Source organism: Hibiscus syriacus, unplaced genomic scaffold, assembly GCF_006381635.1.
Source record: "Hibiscus syriacus cultivar Baekdansim isolate YM2019G1 unplaced genomic scaffold, ASM638163v2 tig00110174_pilon, whole genome shotgun sequence".
Classification (NCBI taxonomy): domain Eukaryota; kingdom Viridiplantae; phylum Streptophyta; class Magnoliopsida; order Malvales; family Malvaceae; genus Hibiscus; species Hibiscus syriacus.
In genome coordinates this window covers 3594757-3616370 of record NW_024062612.1, presented here as the reverse complement: position 1 = coordinate 3616370, position 21614 = coordinate 3594757, and the positions used below count along the sequence as shown (strand labels likewise).

The window sequence follows — 21614 nt, the reverse complement described above, 5'->3', positions numbered from 1 at the left end:
GAGCGAAGAAGTAAGAAAGGGTAATAAATGTAATTAAATAATATTAAGAATATAGTCAATGTCTTAATATTGTAATTTAATTTTGAAGGTTATTGGCAAGGATGTAGAGGAGGCAGAGGAGAAGAAAGGAGAGATGGTTGTATTGGGGATGACGGTGAGTGGGACGACGGTGAGGAAAACATAGTAACTTCGACATTTTGATGTCTGAATTGGCTGATATAAAAAAAATCCAATTTGATATCATGCAAAGACAATCAAGAGTCGAAGAGAAACTTGATAGAGTCGAAGAGAAACTTGAGAGAGTCGAAGATACACTTGAGAGGCATAAGGGGGTAGTGAAAGGAAAAATAGATGGAGTGGTGAAAGAAGTAGAGGTGTTGAGGGGTGAAGTGGTGAAAGAAGTTGGGGTGTTAAGGGGTGATATTAAGATGGTGACGGGTGAAAATTTTGAGGGAGTGGTGAAGGAGGTTGTGGAATTGAGGAGTGAACTTACGGGGGTGAAGGGGGTGGTTGATAAATACTTGGATGAATGAGATCAATTGAAGGGTGAAATAAAAGAGATGAAGAGCTATGTAGAAAAAAATACGATGAACTGAAAAAATATGAAGAAGAAAAGAGGGAAGAGGAAGAAGAAGAGATGGAAGAAATGAGGAGGAAGGAAGTCGATGTCATTTATACACCGGAGAGTGTTATAGCAGCAGATTTGGATTCGGAATGTCCTGCACCCCAGAAGAAGAAGCAGAAGGTAAGTTGAATAAAAGAAAACTTAATTTGATTTTTATTATGTTGTTGTGACAAAAATTTGTATGCAAAATTGTAGGTTGAAAAAGCGGATATTCCAAGCGGAATTGATGACATCGAAGCTGCAATTTGTGATTATTTATAGAATAGTGAGTTAGAATCGGAGTAAGTGAAATATATTGCTTTGTGAGTTATATTTAAATATTTCATGGCAACATATTAATCCTAATGATTCATACAGATATTCTGTAATCTCAATGGGAAATTAATTCGCTAGTGTATACGACGTTGCAACGTTGAAGCCTACGAAATGGGTTGGCGGTGTATTAGTAGAAAGTAGAAAATGTTAAAACTTATTGAATATGTTCTGATTGTGTAATTAATTTTGTTAGGTTATTGATTTGCTCGCCTGGACAGTATGCTACGATTCTCAGAAGTCACTCCGGAGGATTGGCTACCTTCCATACCACTTAGCGGTGAGTTAAATTAATAAATGGAGATAAGTAGTGTTATAGACGGTAAATTAATAATGTTTGCTGCGTAATTGCAGCAGCATGCGTTGGATGCCAACAGCAAAGAAAGTGTTGAGAGTATTGCTACCTTCTGGGGTCCCACATTGAATAACTATGTGAAATTCATCGACTGTGAGAAGGTAAGACACCATACCAATTGCAAATGATGTTTCCGGATATAGAATGTTGAATTTTGTCAAATTGGGTGTGAAATTTGTTGCAGATCATGATCACAATAAACTATCATAATTCACATTGGTATCTGTTGGTGTTGGATATGGTAGATCGTGTTGCAACAATATATGATAGTATGTTTACAACTGAAGCAGCTAAACAGAGAGTGAAGGATGCTAAGAGATTGGTATGTATGTATGTATGAAAGGACATTATGTAAATTATAATGCATAATTTTTTTGGATCATAACTTCTTCTATTTTAATGCAGATTAAAATATTAGATTTTTATAATAAGAAACGCATTTGGGTTGAATCCTGTGGATCTCTAGGAAAGTATCCCTTGAAAAATTTCAAATTTGTGGAGCATAAGAAGAATAAGCAATTGAATGGGTACGAGATGTTATCACAAATAGAAAGCTTAATTTATGCAGTATTCATCATAATTGGCATGTGTGGTTTTCAAATTTTGTAACAGACATGATTGCGGCATGTATGTGATGATGTGGATGGAATCGATCGGTTCTACAGGGGCAACTGGTGATTTTGTAAGTGGAAAGAAAAATTCGTTTGTGGTAAAATTGTTAAAAGTCGTAGATTGAATGTTGTAGTTTACAATACTTAACGTTCTGACAATTTGAATATATGTTGTTGGAGAGTGGGATCGATCGCGAATATTAAACGATCTCGTAAACCACAATCAAAATCAACGAAGACAGGAGATAACAAAAGCTGCCATGATACATAAGAATAACAAAAGGATGCAATGATGTAAATGTAGGGTTCATTTTGTATAAGATTTATAATTTTGTATACGATTTATAATTTTGTATGTGAATATAATTATGAATGAGATGAGAAAAGTTAGCAGTATGTTGTTGTACATGTTTCTTATACACATTAAGGGTCATGTTGATACTTACGATATATGGAGATTGTTGTCTGTATTATACCAAATGTCATCATAATTGTCATCATGTGCGAGAATGAATGGTCATTCCATATATATTGAGGGTATGTACAATAACTACAAAATTCACTTTAAAGTAAAAGGCAAATTTACAATATGGCAAACAGGGTGCAACCATAAAGTGTCGATCCATATATAAAAAGTGTCGATCCCATAAACATCGAAACCCAAAAGTATAATGTAATAGGTAATTTTTCAATCTAATCGGTACAAGTATACCGGTTTTATGAGAGAATAGGTCTAAATAATGTATCGACACTTTTGTAGTTTGTGTCGATATTTTTGGTCCAGAATGAATGGCAAACAGGGTGCAACAATAAAGTGTCAATCCATATATAAAAAGTGTCGATCCGATAAACATCGAAACCCACAAGTATAATGTAATAGGTAATTTTTCAATCTAATCAGTACAAGTATATCGGTTTTATGAGAGAATAGGTCTAAATAATGTATCGACACTTTTGTAGTTTGTGTCGATATTTTTGGTCCAGAATGAATGGCAAACAGGGTACAACAATAAAGTGTCGATACATATATAAAAAGTGTCGATCCCATAAACATCGAAACCCATAAGTATAATGTAATAGGTAATTTTTCAATCTAACCGGTACAAGTATACCGGTTTTATGAGAGAATAGGTCTAAATAATGTGTCGACACTTTTGTAGTTTGTATCGATATTTTTGGTCCAGAATGAATGGCAAATAGGGTGCAACAATAAAGTGTCGATCCATATATAAAAAGTGTCGATCCCATAAACATCGAAACCCATAAATATAATGTAATAGGTAATTTTTCAATCTAACCGGTACAAGTATACCGGTTTTATGAGAGAATATGTCTAAATAATGTATCGACACTTTTGTAGTTTGTGTCGATATTTTTGGTCCAGAATGAATGGAAAACAGGGTGCAACAATAAAGTGTCGATCCATATATAAAAAGTGTCGATCCCATAAACATCGAAACCCATAAGTATAATGTAATAGGTAATTTTTCAATCTAACCGGTACAAGTATACCGATTTTATGAGAGAATAGGTCTAAATAATGTGTCGACACTTTTGTAGTTTGTGTCGATATTTTTGGTCCAGAATGAATGGAAAACAGGGTGCAACAATAAAGTGTCGATCCATATATAAAAAGTGTCGATCCCATAAACATCGAAACCCATAAGTATAATGTTCAATGAAACCGGTATAATTATACCGGTTTTATGAGAGAATAGGTCTAAATCATGTATCGACACTTTTTTAGTTTGTGTCGATATTTTTGTCCAGAATGAAATATTAAAACCAACGAGGTGCAAGCATAAAGTGTCGATACTTACGGTCTAGAATGAATGCCAAAAAAGGTGTATCCTTAAAAAGTATCGATACATTTATTAAAAAAATATCGATCCCTAAAACATCGAAACCCATAAGTATAATGTAATAGGTAAATGGTCAATGAAACCGGTATAATTATACTGGTTTTATGAGAGAATATGTCTAAATCATGTATCGACACTTTTTTAGTTTGTGTCAATATTTTTGTCCAGAATGAAATATTAATGCCCAACGAGGTGCAAGATAAAGTGTCAATACTTTTATAAAAAGTTTCGACACTTTATGAAATATCAAAACCGATAATTATAATGTAATAGGTAAATTTGTAATGTTACCGGTATAAATATACCTATTTACTTATAAAATAAGTCAATATAAGCGCTACCTATTACATTATATAAGCGCTACCTAATATGTTATTGTACTTGATAATATTTCCCGTTAAATACCTATTTTATTATATAAGCGCTATCTATTACATTATATAAGCGTTACCTAATATGTTATTGTACTTGATAATATTTCCGGTTAAATAATATAACATAACAGGTCTAAATTTTAACCGATCACACCGTATATTAACCGTTTTTTAGACGCCGCACCGCAGAACTACCCCAAGACAAGCCCACCACCACCAAGAGACACCAATCACTCTCTCTGAATATGAACTTTAAACTACTCGATTCCTTAGCCACCAATTTTTTTCCAATTCAATCATGAATCTAAAACCATTTTAGACTAATTTATTAGAATAATATTTATTTATATTTTAATTACTAAAATAATTTTATGAAATAATATTTTTTCAATCATGTAAAATAAAAAAGTGTCCAATTAATATTTAATTCACCTTATGTAATAAGTATACCCGGTAAATTTTACATGAACTTGATTACTCGAATTGATTTTATTCGACCCAATATCTTATATTAATCAAACATAATAATCAAATTTGACTTGATACTCGAATCATATCCGATCTAAAATTTAGTGAAACTGAAAGTAACACGAACTAAAATTAACCCAAATCGAAAAAAATTTGAACCGAATTTTAACTCGATCCAAAAGTAACTCGAACTGAATTTAATATGACCTAAAGGAAATTTGAACGGAAATTATCTTGAGCCGAAAGTAAGAATCTTATTGTAAGATTGAAAACAGTAAAAGATAAAGTTTAGTTATCTTATTAGTAAAAAAAATATTAGATTTATAATAAAAATAATATAAAGTTTACTTATGTTACATAAGATTTGAATATAAAAATAAAAATCTTATTATAAGATTGAAAACAATAAAAAATAAAGTTTACGCATCTTACTTGTAATAAAAATTATTAGATTTATAATAAAAATAATAGAAAACAACTAAAACAAAATAAATAATATTATATTTATAATAAAAACAATTTTTTAATAAAAAAATATTTCTTTATTAAAAAGATAAACTTTTCATACAATATCAATATAGAATTTTGATAATAAGTTATAACACGAATTATAGAATCGTATTTGTATCAAATTATCAATTTATCACCTATAAATGATAGTTTAATTAAAAAATATTGAATGATTTAGAATTGAAATTAGACCCTAAATAATAAGATTAACAAACAAAAAGACATATTTTTTTACAATAATATATCAATAATTATATATATATATTTGATTAGACTCATAACCAATTCAACCTGAATTGACTTAATCTAAACATTGACCCAAACCGAAAATCAACCGATCCGATATTGACCTGACCCAAAATCTAAACGATATGGTGTTAACCCGACCCAAAAATTAACCAATCTGATATTGATCCGAACCGAAAAAACCAATTCGATAATCACCCGACCCAAAAAGTGACCAACATGATACTCGATCCGGCCCGATTTACCGTACAACCGAACTAGATTCGAACCAAATCCGATCCGACCAAAAAAAATTAAACCGAATATAATTTAGACCCGATGTAACACCCCTGACCCATACTCAATCCAGATACGAATCCGATGTGTCACATTTGACTTTTCATAACATAAGAATTTCCACAAATAAGAATAAATTTAAAATTTGTTATTCAAATCAAGATAAAGAAAATAATATTATTCTAAATAGAAAATCATTTTACATAAAATCTTAATAATTTACATAGATACCAAAAAGTAAGAGTTTACAAAATACATAATATATAAGTTCACAAAATCAATCAAAGCATTTCAAATTAAACGTATAATACATGCCAACAGTTTACAAAATGAGCAACCTACATTTAATTTGTTTTGATCTGATCTTCTGAATTGAATGCTATCCTCGACCCAAATCAACCTTCAGCTTTCTTCAAACCTACGCGTGAGAAAACACACGCTAAGTCAATGACTTAGTGAGACAAAACTAATAGTGCTACTTATTAAGCAAAACCTTATTTGTTTTATTCAAACCGTTTTTCAAAGAGCTTTCTTGATTTCCATATCAAAGGTATACTTATTAATAATTATACTTTGTATGTCTTTGTTCCAAGTTGCCCAAGATATACTTTTGAGAAATCTAGGTATTTGAGTACTATGAGGTTGTGAACTAATACTGTCAGAACAGCTCGTAATTTGCACCAAAGTGCCACATAATTGTCTCGAAAGACCACATAGTTTGTACCGAAGTGCCATATAGGGTTGCATCGAAGTGCCACATATTTGTCCCGGAAGACCACATAATAGTCCCGAATGACCACATATACCCTCGACTCTTGGAATATCAACTATACCTCTAATCCTCATACATATACATTGGGTTTTTAACCACATAATTAAGTTTAATCATTATTCAAAGTGTTTCTTATTCACATAACTTCTCTGTCATAGAGTATATTCACATTCACTGGTTCGAAGTTCAAGGTTCATATTTTCATAACACATAGTCATAAGAAATAGTTCGTAAAATAGAAGTTGAATAAAACATTAAAATATAACATAAAATAAATATAAAGTTTTTGATAAAAAAACAAGGAGGTTGGCTTATCGCAAGCCTTCCTCAACTCTATTACAATAAAGAGAAGTTGCACTCACCTTTGCCTCGCTAAGGTCTAATTTAAATTTTTTTCGAATTGATACTCAAAATGCTAAGCTGACCGGAAGTTAATCACGTTCGATCACTACACAAGACAATCTAAAATCAATATCATTATTAACTCAATTATATCGAATCATAACAACGTGAGATATAAGAAACCCTAAATTTCATTTCATGCTTAGAGGTATTTGTAGGTATCGGTACCACCCTAAGGGTACCGATACTACCCCCTCAAGGGTATCGATACATCCATATGCAACAATACCGAAATTACGTTCGATGTTTCTAGGGTATCGATACCTTCTCAAGGTACTGATACCAAAATTACCTTCGAAGTTTCAAGGGTATCGATATCATCCTATAGGTATCGATACCTCTATCAACAGGTATCGATATATCCCTCTAGAATTCTTTCTATTTAACTCATGAGGTATCAGTACCTGTTCATAAGGGTACCGATACCCTAAGCCCAGAATGGCAATTTACAATCCGAAAATCACCTAAAAATCCTCCCAAAACTTTCATAAACACATATCTTAAGCCTTTAAACTCACTTTGATACTTTTATACCAATTAGTATTCAATTACCACTCTTAATCATCCAAATTCTCATATGAACACTTGAATCTCAAAATCAAACCAACTTTTAAAACATGTTCTTAGACATATCTAACACTTCTAACTCTTAAGTTTAATCTTTGACAAGTCAAAAATCTCATTCAAACTTCAAAAACTCATCCATAACAAAATTTCATTTAAAAACCCATTTTAGAATTTCATCTCTAAAATACTCATCTTAAGCTTTCTTTAAGCTTATATATCAGCCAAACTTTCATAACCAAACAATACAACTTTCATAATCTTACCTTGTATGAAGAGGGGCACGACAATGAAGAGAAGGAAAGAAAGAAGAAAAATCTTCCAGAATACCCATTCCACGTGTATAACACCTAATTATAGAAGATAATTATCCTTTATCAAGAAAAGACCATTTTGCCCTTATAAAACATCCATATTTGCTATAATACCCAATACCAAATTCCTCCATAAATCATATAATTATCATATTATTCTAATTCAACCACTAAATTTAAAAGTTCTTACATTTTGGTTACTGACCCGATGTTTGGGATGTTACAAATCTCCCCCTTAAGAAAATTCGTCATCGAAATTTCATTGCACAAAAAGGTGGGGATATTGCTTCCTCATATCCTCTTCATGTTCCTACGTAGCTTCTTCTACTTTATGATTCCTCCAAAGAACCTTAACTAGTGAAATTGTCTTATTTTGCAACTACTTGCTCTCGAAAGCTAGAATCTGAACTGGTTCTTCCTTATATGACAAGTCAGACTGAACTTCTATTTCATCTGGAGTTATGATGTGTGTAGGATCATATCGATATCGCCGAAGCATAGACACATAGAAGACATTGTGAATATTTTCTATCTCTGGCGGCAACGCTAATTGATAGACCATTGATCCAACCTTAGACTCAGTTTTCCTTTACGTCCAAATCGAAGCACTTTCTTCCAAGGTGAAACTTTCAAAAACACCTTATCGCCTACTTGAAATTCAATCTCTTTTCTTTTCAAATCGGCGTATGACTTTTGTCTGTCTGAGGTAATTTTCAAATTGTGCTGAATCACCTAAACTTTTTCTTCCACTTCTCTAATCAATTCCGGACCATGAACTTCTCGATCCTTTAATTCATACTAATTGAGTGGTGTTCTGCACTTTCTTCCATATAATGCTTCATACGGTGCAATTTTGATGCTGGATTGGTAACTGTTATTATAAGAAAATTCAACTAAAGGTAAATACCTTTCCCACGATCCAGCAAAATCAATTATACAAGCTCTCAACATATCTTCCAGAATCTGAATTGTTCACTCTGATTGACCATCAGTCTGAGGATGGAACGCAGTACTAAAATTCAACCGAGTACCCAAAGCTCCTTGCAAAGACTTCCAGAATCTCAAAGTGAATTTGGGATCTCTATCAGACACTATCAAGATTGGAATACCATGCAGTCGCACTATCTCCTTGATATACAATTCTGCATGTTTTTCCATAGAGAAATCTGTCCGCACATGGATGAAATGCGCTATCTTTGTAAGACGGTCCACAATTACCCAAATTGATTAATTTTCCCCCATCGATAAAGGCAAACCCGTTACAAAATCCATCGCAATGTTTTCCCATTTCCACTGCAGAATTGAGATGGGTTGCAACAAACTGGAAGGCACCTGATTCTCAGCTTTCACTTGTTGACAATTTAAGCACTTTGCTACAAATTCTGTAATATCTTTCTTCATGTCTGGCCATAAAAAATGCTCTTTCAAGTCTTGATACATCTTATTTCCTCCTAGGTGCATCGTTAGTGGACTACAATGTGCTATATACAAAATATATCGCTTCAGCTCACAGTCATTAGGGACATACACACGATTTTTGAAATATAAACACCCATTCGACTTAAACTCGAAGTTCTCAAGTCCCCCTTTCTCTACTCGATCAAACTAAGCCAAACACTTATCATCTTTCTTTTGTAACTCCTTGATCATATATAACAGTAATGGTTTCAACCTTAACTCGGCCATCAATGCACCATTTTCTTTTAACACCATTCGAGCATCCAAACTACGCAAAGCGGTAAATATCTTCCGACTAAGAGCATCCACTACTACGTTGGCTTTCCCGTGATAGTAATCAATGATGGCATCATAGTCTTTCAACAATTTAATCCACCTTCTTTGCCTCAAATTTAACTCTTTTTGAGTCAACAAATACTTCAAACTCTTATGATCGGTGAATATGTAGCAACGCTCACCATACAAATAATGCCGCCAAATTTTCAAAACAAATACCACAGCTGCTAACTCTAATTCATGCGTCGGATAATTCTTTACATGAGGCTTCAGCTGTCTTGAAGAATAAGCAACTACCTTTCCGTCTTGCATTAAAACATAACCCAAACCATTATGGGTAGTGTCGCTGAAAATTATGAAATCCTTGTTTGATTCCAGTTGCACCAACACCAGAGCTTCAGTCAGAACTTTCTTTAATGTTTCAAAGCTCTTCTGACAAGCAGGAGTCCATTAAAAATGCACATATTTCCTTAACAATTTGGTTAAAAGTAGAGATATCATCGAAAAGTTTTTGACAAACCTTCGATAATATCCTGCAAGACCCAAGAAACTTCTAACTTCCGACACATTCTTAGGAATCTCCCATTCTAGCACAGCTTTAACATTTTGTGGGTTTACCCGAATCCCTTCAAAAGAAACCACATGTCTCAAAAATGCCACTTCCGATAACCAAAACTCACATTTGGATAACTTAGCGTAAAGCTTCTTATCTCGCAATGTTTGAAGAACTACACGAAGATGGACATCATGCTTCTCTTCTGACTTAGAGTACACTAGGATGTCATCAATAAAGACGACCACGAACTGATCAAGGTACGAATGGAAAACTTTATTCATTAGATCCATAAACACTACATGTGCATTTGTTAACCCGAATGATATTACCACAAACTCATAATGACCATAACGAGTCCTAAACACCGTTTTATGAACATCTTTTTCTTGAATTTTCCACTGATGATACCCTGAGCGTAAATCTATCTTTGAAAACACGGTCGCTCCCTTGAGTTGATCAAATAGATCGTTTATCCTTGGAAAATGATATTTGTTCTTTATGGTCACCTTATTAAGCTGACGATAATATATACAAAGGCGCATCGAACCATCATTCTTCTAAACAAATAACACTGGAGCTCCCCACGGTGACACACTAGGTCTAATAAACCATTTATCTAAAAGCTCTTACAACTGGGCTTTTAACTCTTTCAACTCCTTTGGGGCCATTTTATAAGGAGCTATCGAAATTTGTGCTGATCCAAACATCACCTCAATCTGAAACTCAACCTCCCTATTTGGAGGTAACCCAGGAAAATCATCCGAAAATACGTCTGGAAACTCTCTAACTGTAGGAATATCTTCCAGCTTACTTTATTTGATTCTCGCATCGATTACATTATCAATGTACGCATGACATCCTTGCAAAATCAACTTCTGAGCTGACATCACCGATATCACATTAGCTAAAAGATGGATTCTTTCGTTGACCACACTAATTTCCAACCCTTCAAGACTGGTTAACTGAACTCACTTAAGTCGGCAATCTAAGTTGGCATAATAATGATAAAGCCAATCCATCCCCAGAATAACCTCAAATTCATCAAAAGGTAATTCCATTAGATTAGCAGAGAATACAATTCCCTAAATCCTTATGGGACACCCTTTACAGACTTGTCTCACTCGAGCACTATTTCTTAATGGATTCATCACAATTATCTCACTACAAATAGGCTCTAAAAGAAGGTTCAACTCTTTAACCAATTTACTACTGACATATGAGTAATTCGAGCCCGAATCAATTAAGACTAAGACAGATTTACCAGCTATCTGAAAAGTACCTGCAATGATTTCTGGATCATCACAATCTTCACTGGTCTTCAGATTATAAACCTGAGCGACAGAACGCACTTCAGGTTGAGCAGTAGACTCGGATTGATTCATTCCTCTTCCTCGACCTCTTACTTTCACTGGTGCAGCCATAGATCTCTCTGTCTAGGCAGGCTCTACAGTCATTATTGGGCAGTCTCGAATAAAATGTCTTGCCTCTCCACATTTAAAGCAAGCTACGGAGACCCGTCTGCATACTCCACTATGGTTTTTCCTATAGTTATGACATTGCTTCGGCTTATCCACTTCATATTCAAATGAATAAGCTTGTCTGGCCCTTCCCGGATTTGATCCTCTACCCGAGGATGCTGTAGATTCTACCCTGGTCTGAGGTTGAGAACTTGAACCTCTACTCTTCCATTGCATCATATCTTTTATTCGATTGCGTCCTTTGCTCCGCAAATCTTTCATTTTGAGCTCGCTCTAGGGCTTTAGCTCGGTTCACAACCTCTTGGAAGTAAGAGAGGTTAAGTGCTAAAAATATCTCTTTCAATCGAGGTATTAACCCTTTCACAAACCAGTCACAGGAGTTTTTTTTCTGTAGGAACTAACTCAGCAGCAAATCGGCTCAATTTGTTGAATTCGCACTCAAACAAATACACCGTGTGATTTCCTTGCTTTAAACTCATAAATTCATGCTTTATCTACCGAATAAACCGATCCCCTATGTATTTTTTCTTAAACTCTTCCAGAAAGAATGACCAATTCACCAGATCCCTTGAAGTTCGCATCGTCACATTCGTCCACCAAATTATGGCTTGGCTTCTTAATAACGAAACTACACAATCCAATTTATCCATTTCAGAACAATGGAGATTCTCTAGTTTCACTTTCAAATCATTGAGCCACATTTCAGTGGCAACTAGACCTACTTTCGCTTCTCCCCTAAACTCAGGCGCTCCTAAACTCCTCAGTTCTTTAGGGTTATTCATATTAGGGGCTGAGGAGACATACAGTTGGAAACGCGTCAGGATCGCGTCCAACGTCTGAAAGAACGTCCATGATCTTGAATAAGTACTCCAGGTTGTGCCTGCTCCTCACCCTGTCTGTTAGGGGAATGGGAGTTACTACTTTCTTTCATTCTATTTCTCGCATCACTTCGGGAGCCTTCAAAGTTCGACATCTATTAAGATCAATTACTAAAGGTATTAGCAAGGATAGGATATTGATCCCTTATCGGATCAGAAAGACTTTATCAAAAATTGGCATGTACTCTTTTTAAAACCAAAAATAACTTTATTTCGGACTTAAAATCGCTTAAACCATAGCTCTGATACCATTAAATATAACACCTTTGACCCGTACTCGACCCAAATACGAATTCGATGTGTCACATTTGACTTTTCAAAACATAAGAATTTCCACAAATAGGAATAAATTTAAAATTTATTATTCAAATCAAGATAAATAAAATAATATTATTCTAAATAGAAAATCATTTTACATAAAATATTAATAATTTACATAGATACTCAAGAGTAAGAGTTTACAAAATACAAAATATATAAGTTTATAAAATCGATCAGAGCATTTCAAATTAAACATATAATACATGCCAACAGTTTACAAAATGAGCAACCTACATTTAATTTGTTTTGATCTGATCTTCTGAATTGAATGCTATCCTCGACCCAAATCAACCTTCAGCTTTCTTCAAACCTACACGTGAGAAAACTCAAGCTAAGTCGATGACTTAGTGAGACAAAACTAATAGTGCTACTTATTAAGCAAAACCTTATTTGTTTTATTCAAACTATTTTTCAAAGAGCTTTCTTGATTTCCATATCAAATGTATACTTATTAATAATTATACTTTGTATGTCTTTGTTCCAAGTTGCCCAATGTATACTATTGAGAAATCTAGGTATTTGAGTACTATGAGGTTATGCACTAATGATGTCACCACAGCTCATAATTTGCACAGAAGTGCCACATAATTGTCCCGAATTACCATATAGTTTGCACCGAAGTGCCACATAGGGTTGCACTGAAGTGCTACGTATTTGTCCCGGAGGACCACATAATTGTCCCGAATGACCACATAGACCCTCGACTCTTGGCATGCCAACTATACCTCTAATTCTCATACATATACATTTGGCTTTTAACTACATAATTAAGTTCAATCTTTATTCAAAGTGTTTCTTATTCACAAAGCTTCTTTGTCATAGAGTATATTCATATTCATTGGTTCAAGGTTCATATTTTCATAACACATAGTCATAAGAAATAGTTCGTAAAATGGAAGTTGAATAAAACATTAAAATATAACATAAAATAAATATAAAGTTTTCGATCAAAAACAAGGAGGTTGGCTTATCGCAAGCCTTCCTCAACTCTATTACAATAAAAAGAAGTTGTACTCACATTTGCCTTGCTAAGGTCTAATTCAAATTCTTTCGAATCAATACTCAAAATACCAAGCTGACCGGAAGTTAATCACGTTTGATCACTACAGAAGACAATCTAAAATCAATATCGTTTTTAACTCAATTATATTGAATCATAACAACTTGAGATGTAAGAAACCCTAAATTTCATTTCATGCTTAGAGGTATCGGTACCACCCTAAGGGTACCGATACCACCCCCTCAAGGGTATCGATACCTCCACATGCAACAATATCAAAATTACGTTAGATGTTTCTAGGGTATTGATACCTCCTCAAGGTACTGAAACCGAAATTACCTTCGAAGTTTTAAGGATATCGATACCATCCTACAGGTATCGATACCACCCTTGAGGTATCGATACCTCTACATGCAACAATATCAAAATTACGTTAGATGTTTCTAGGGTATTGATACCTCCTCAAGGTACTAAAACCGAAATTACCTTCGAAGTTTTAAGGATATCGATACCATTCTACAGATATCGATACCACCCTTGAGATATTGATACCTCTATCAACAGGTATCGATACATCCCTATAGAATTCCTCCTATTTAACTCATGAGGTATCGGTACCTGTTCATAAGGGTACCGATACCCTAAGCCCAAAATGGCCATTTTCAACCCAAAAATAACCTAAAAATCCTCCCAAAACTTTCATAAACACATATATTAAGCCTTTGAACTCACCTTGATACTTTTATACCTATTAATATTCAATTACCACTCTTAATCGTCCAAATTCTCATATGAACACTTGAATCTCAAAATCAAACCAACTTTTAAAACATGTTCTTAGACATATCTAACACTTCTGACTCTTAAGTTTAATCCTTGACAAGTCAAAAATCTCATTCAAACTTCAAAAACTCATCCATAACAAAATTTCATCTAAAAACCCATTTTAGAATTCCATCTCTAAAATACTCATCTTGTTGTTTTAATGCTATATAAACTTTTCTTAAGCTTATTTATCATCCAAACTTTCATAACCAAATAATAAATTAAAGAAAACTACAACTTTCATAATCTTACCTTGTATGGAGAAGGGCACGACAAGGAGGAGAAGGAAAGAAAGAAGAAAAAGCTTCTAGAATACTCATTCCACGTGTATAACACCTAATTATAGAAGATAATTATCATTTATCAAGAAAAGACCATTTTGCCCTTATCATATTATTCTAATTCAACCACTAAATTTAAAAGTTCTTACATTTTAGTCACTGACCCGATGATTGGGATGTTACACCTGAAATGACCCGATCTAAATCCGATCCAGATAACTCGTTTGCCACCTCTAATAATAAGGAATACTAAAACATTTTATTTTCTCAATATTGAATTTAATGTTAACATTCATTGTATATATAATATTATTACTATTTCTTTTATATTTCAGCTTTTAATATTATTGCTATTTGCAATTTTGATTTATAATCTTTGATTGTGATAATATATAATATTCAAAATATGAAATAATTAAAAATAATATTCAAGACACGAATCAAGCGACCTCAATAGTTAAAAGATTATTGTTATCTCTTGAAGTCTTGAATTTAGACACCAAGTATATAGGATAGGAACCTTTATTATCATATGCTTAAAACTATTTTTTCCGATCATTTCTTCATAATCTGTACCTCACTCTAACTTATTATCATATGCTACTGGCCAACTCCACACGTTTGCCCCGTCAATCATTGTAAAAGCAGAGATTAAAGATGACATTGTTGCATGCAAGTGGTAAGCAATCACTAACTAAAACCGTAACTTAAAACGTGCTACATAGGAATTTTGAGGTTAGATGTTTGCAGAAAATAAGTTCAGCAGCTCATCCGAACATACAAGTGAGGGTTTTAAGAACATGTTCAGCAAGTATTTAATGTAATCATCAATTCACTGTACAAATAAGAGAAAATTAGGATATTACTTTACCTGATCTGCAAAATGCCTCCATAAATAATGCACAAAAGGAACGTGCTTCAACAGGGGAGAAAAAACTCGACTTATTTGTCGATGACGGTAAGCAAACATGAAGCTGGCACTACAGCAAAACTGTTCTACCGCGGCATTTTTAGCGGCGTTTACATTCCAAACGCCACAAAATAGTAACTTTAGCGGCGTTTTTATACAAAACGCCGCGACAAAGTAGTACTTTAGCGGTGAAATTTTTATAAAAACGCCGCTATAGACTCATACGTTAGTGGCATTTTTTTTAAACGCCGCTATAGACTCATACGTTAGTGGCATTTTTATACAAACGTCGCTAAAGACTCGTGTTTTAGTGGCGTTTTTATATAAACGCCGCTAAAGACTCGTACTTTAGTGACGTTTTTATATAAACGCCGCTATAGACTCTTGTTTTAGTGGCGTTTCTATATAAACGCCGTAAAAGACTCGTACTTTAGCGGCGTTCTTATACAAATGCCGCTAAAAACTCGTGTTTTACTGGCGTTTTTATACAAACGCCGCTGAAGACTGATGTTTTAGTAGCGTTTTTATATAAACGCATCTATAGACTCTTGTTTTAGTGGCATTTTCTTATAAAAACGCCGCTAAAAACTCGTGTTTTAGTGGCGTTTTTATACAAACGCCACAAGTTTACAATTTTTTAAATGCACCGGCCTTTAACCCTTTTTCACTTTTCCTACTTCACATAATTTTTATTCCCGCCGAAGTTAAACATAAACCCCTAAACAAAGCATCTTTATCACTCGTCGCTATCTAATGAGAGGGAAATAATATTGGGGTTTTAGAAAAAAGAGAGAGAAATAGGTAATTATTTAGGTTAGGGTCTTGATTTTTCATCGTTTGGCTGTAAGAAATAAAACAAAATGGTGGCAGACAAAGGAAAGAAGATGAAAGTAGCAGAGAATGGAGAAGAAGAGAAATCTGAACAAATCGACGGAGACCTCATTCTTTCCATCGAGAAGCTTCAAGAGATCCAAGACGAGCTCGAGAAGGTCCAATTTTCTCATTCTCATTTCACTTTCAGTTATTTATCCGTTCATGTTTTTTCGCTCTTTGTATATGGTTTATCAGAAATTTTGAGGAATACTGCAGGGAAATTTTGGATTTTCTTGTGTTTATCTGGGATGATTTTAAGTGTGTGAGTATTGAATTTTCTGTAATAACAATTTTGCGTCAATGAAATTAATGTTTATAATTTTGTTTCTTTGATTAGTAATTACCGTACCTGATCAACTTTGTATGTTGGATCTGTCTGAATTATATGGACGAGCTTAATTGTTTCCTTCTACGCGTTTAAGTGTCCACTTGCTGTCTAAAACACGAGTTTTTGAGAGGTCACTTTTGAGTATCATGTCTTATTGCGGAGAAGGCGTTAATGGGATTGTTAATTTCTGTATCCGGTCTTCCTATGTCGTTTTTATGTTCTGCATTTTTTAGGAAGCTCGAGTCCCTTGATTATTCTCTTCCATGTGTTAAGTGCCTCACTCGCTTAGATAAGGTGGGGAAGTTCCTTTACGTTTGTGTCTTATTACCCGCCGGGGGGGAGAGTTCCTTTACATTTGTGTCTTATTTCCACACCCAGGGGGGTTGTGTGGTAAAACTGGATTGTTAATTTCTGTACCTGATCAGCTTTCGTAGTCATTTTTATGTTCTGCATCGCGTCATTGCAAAAAGCTTTAGTCTCTTAATTGTTCTCTTCCACATGATGTAAAGAGTCGTTTAACACATTGTTGTAGCTGGTTACTTTAGGATCTTATGTCTTATTGCAGAGGTGATTTAAGTTGGATATGTTTTCTTTGACCTTATTTATAGCTGGTAAATGGTTATACATGGTGTTTCTATTTTTAAACTTTTGTTGTTTCTTATTGGTATTTTGTAGATCAATGAGGAGGCGAGTGAGAAAGTTTTGGAAGTGGAGCAGAAGTACAATGAAAATACGCAAGCCGATTTATGATAAGCGGAATGAGAAGATTAAGTCAATTCTTGATTTCTGGTTAACAGATGTAAGCGGTTCCAATCTTTCCTATAAATTTATATATTTTTTCTTTGAAGTTGTCTCCATGTTGAGGAGAAGGGTTTTGGTTTACTTGTGTTCTTTATGTACAGTTCTTGAGTCATCCTGCTCTTGGTGAACTTCTGAATGAAGAGGATCGGAAGGTTTAATATCACTTCTTTCCAAAACTTAAATTGGTTCTACACTTATATAGTTTTATTACTTTGCAAAATTTATTTTTAGCTCCATTTATTTATTTATTCATTTATTAAGAGGTGTTCTAGATTTGCCTGATATATTCTAGTTAATTGTTTTCTTATTTATTCATTCTTCTTATTTTCAACCTTTTGTTTCTTGATAGATATTCAAGTATATTAGCTCACTCGAAGTGGAGGATTTTAAAGATATGAAATCTGGCTACTCCATTACGTTTGTAAGTTCATATATTTTCCTTTTCTTATCTTAATTCTGTAAGAAACTGAAGTTGCACTTAATTTTTTTATTGCATTAAACGTCTGGTATAAGAAACATTTAATCATGGTCTAATTAGTCATCATGATTTTTTTGGCAACTATTATTATGCCTTTTCAGAACTTCGATTCCAATCCATACTTTGAAGATATGAAGCTTACAAAGACCTTTACCTTTCTTGATGAAGGAACCAAGATTATTGCCACTAAAATCAAGTGGAAAGAAGGCATGGTGAGGGTTTCTTCTCTTATCATGTCTACACATCTTCTTGTTATTTGTTTCCCTTGGTTATTATATTACATTAGTTTTTTAAATGTTAAGGGCTTGCCAAATGGAGTTGATCATGAGAAGAAAGGAAACAAGCGGCAGTTTGCTGAAGAAATGTTTGTTTATCATATCCAATTATCCATTAATAAATGTTTCCTCAGTCTGAGGACTTAAGTCACATAAAACTTGGGCTTAGTTTATCTGTTGTGAAATACAGTGACTTCATTTTTATTTTCTCAATAAATTTATTGAACTTCAGTCTAGCATCTTATTAGAATATTATACACTAGATAAATCTTTCCTTTCCCTTTTTTATATAAAAGAAATTATCCAGACAAGGGAAAAGATCTTATTTCCCCTTACTTTCCCTTGATTTTGTACAATCCAAGTCATCTTTTATTTTTAGTTATATAGAGCCAAACCTTGGCAGATCGAGTTTTCTTTTTTAGTGCAGACAAATTAAGATTACACATGCATTACATATTGTATAATAAAGTTTTATTTATTGAAATTTATTACAATTAATGACTTAATGTATGTATTTATACATTAATTTTAGTTTCTTGTTAACTTCTAGCATGCTAAGAATTTGTTGTTCTGTGAAGTTTGGATTTCTTGTATTTGATTTATCTTCTTTCACTTAGTCACTTGCAAATCATCTATAATATTGTACGAAAATTAATACACATGAATGCAGCTTCTTTACCTGGTTTACTGATGCTCAGCAGAAAGATGACATGGATGAGATTTATGATGAGGTAAACTCTAAATGCATGTGCTGCATGTATGTAGTTTGTCCTTCATTTTTTTCTTATTTGGGTAAAGAGCTGGTCTAATCATTCACTTGATAAAACTACAGGTAGCAGAGATTATCAAGGAGGATTTATGGCCCAATCCCCTAGCATATTTCAACACTGTAACTTCCCCTGGTTTTGTTTCATACCATTTACATAACGATCATCTTTTACTTCCCTTATTAATTTTTTAGTAACTTAATGCAGGATGCTGATGAAGATGATTGTGATGGTGATGAAGAGGTATTTCATCTCCCCCTTCCTCTTATTTCTTTGAAAAACTTATTTCTTATGTTTTCTGTACCCATTTGTTCTAGGATGTTTGCTAGGGTGATGGAACCGACTGTGTTTTTATTGTTACTATGCTTACTGTTCGGGATCTGGTTGTTTCAGACTTTGGCTTTGATGGTTTACCTGGTTGACTGTTCTCTATTGTATTATCTTTGCCATCATGTTGTCGGGTTTATGAAATTGTAGTTTCATTTGCAGTAATGTTATCTGACAGTACTGTTAATTATGAAAGGTAGTGGCTGTAAGCCCTCAATTATCTTGCTAAACTAGATGGTTTCCTTCTGGTTTGTGTGTAAGAATTAAATTTTACACGCAGCTGAAAATGATCCAACAAAAAGCCCTGGCTGGGATCGGTTCGAGTTCGACAAAGATGCCCCACTTGATGATGAGGAAGTTGAAGGTTAAACATCTATCCATATCATCTCATAACTGTATCTGAAAATCAATTAGAATCTATCAGTGTCACGTGATACTTTAGCCTGTGGAAACATAGTTCCTCTCAAATTGTTTTTTGTGTTTCCCCATTTAGCTGTTTAATATAAAATTTAACAGGTATTAGATGTTAAACCTCATAAGTAATGATGAGTATTAGTATCCAACATTTGATTTAGGGGAATCTATTGGTTTATAATAATCAATGATTATCATTGAATATGTACTTCACTTATAAATTTATATATTCGAGTTCACTTTGCAACCTTTAGCTTGAAATATTTGTAATCCTGGAATGAACAAAGGTGTACTAGAACTTACTTCATGTGCCTCATTGTTGGTAGTTCCTGAAGATGATGCATCATTAATGAAGCATATTAGCCGGAGCTTTCAGTTTTCTGTCATAGAGGTGATACATCATTCCTTTTCATTTGTCCTTGTTTCAAATTCCAATTGATGTTCATGCATACCTGTTATGTTGTATGTTGTTATTTGTGTTTTGTGGGAGACAATTAGTTTGGTTGTTCAAGCATAACGGGTGTTGTGTTTATATGTAGGCAAGGAGGGAGGAGCAACTGAAAGCAGCTCACGATGAGGCCATTTTTGGCACAACATCTTCTCTTTCTGTTAAAGTAGATAGTGAAACGGAGCTAGTGGATTTAACTGAAAAAGCAATGAAGACTAAATTCTAGTGAACAATATTTTTTTAATTGAAAGTGAAAGAACATAGACTAAATCCTAGATAACAATGTCAAACTACATTGCATTTAATTTTAATGTTTATAAATTTTAAGTTATTTTGTTCTTAAGTATTTTTCTGCATAATTTGTGTCTTAATTAAAATGTATGGTTCTTAAATAGATAAAACTACATGATATTAAATTTAGGTGATGTAGAGCAGAAATGAAATATGTAAAATCAAAAAATCTTAGCCAAATAAAGGTAATTAGCGGCGTTTTTGGATACAAATGCCGCTATAGATCTCGACCTTTTGTGGCGTTTGTTCTAAAAATACCGCTATATATATGACCTTTTGCGGTGTTCTATAAATGCCGCTATAGACATGACATTTGCGGCGTTTGTTCCAAAAACGCCGCTATAGATATGACCTTTTGCGGCGTTTATTCCAAAAACGCCGCTATAGATATGACCTTTTGTGGCGTTTGTTCCAAAAACGCCGTTATAGATCTCGACATTTTGCGGCGTTTATTCCAAAAATGACGCTATAGATATGACCTTCTGCGGCGTTTGTATCCAAAAACGCCGCTATAGATCTCGACCTTTTGCGGTGTTTGTTCCAAAAACACCGCTATAGATCTCGACCTTTTGCGGCGTTTATTCCAAAAACGCCATTATAGATCTCGATCTTTTGCGACGTTTGTTACAAAAACGCCGCTATAGATATTGACCTATGGCGGCGTTTTTGGTTCTCAAACGCCGCTAACTTTAGCGACGCTGGTTTTAGCAGCGTTTCTTGCGGCGTTTTTCCTATCGCCGCAAGTGCTTTTAGCGGCGCTTAAAAACGCCGCTATAGGATTAAAAAAATGCCGCTAAAACTCTATTTTGCTGTGGTGAAGGTGTGTTGTGCATTCTTTGGTAACATGTCGTCCTTCCAATTTCCCAGGTTAGATACGCCAATGGCCGATAGCACCATACCATACAAGGTGGTCGAAATTCCATGTCAATGGGATAAGG

The 21614-nt window shown here is 34.0% G+C and overlaps 1 pseudogene; it reads left to right on the top strand.

The window, feature by feature from the left end:
• The first annotated feature begins 16534 nt into the window (after positions 1-16534).
• Positions 16535-20611, top strand: LOC120217025 (annotated as a pseudogene).
• The last annotated feature ends 1003 nt before the right edge of the window (positions 20612-21614 follow it).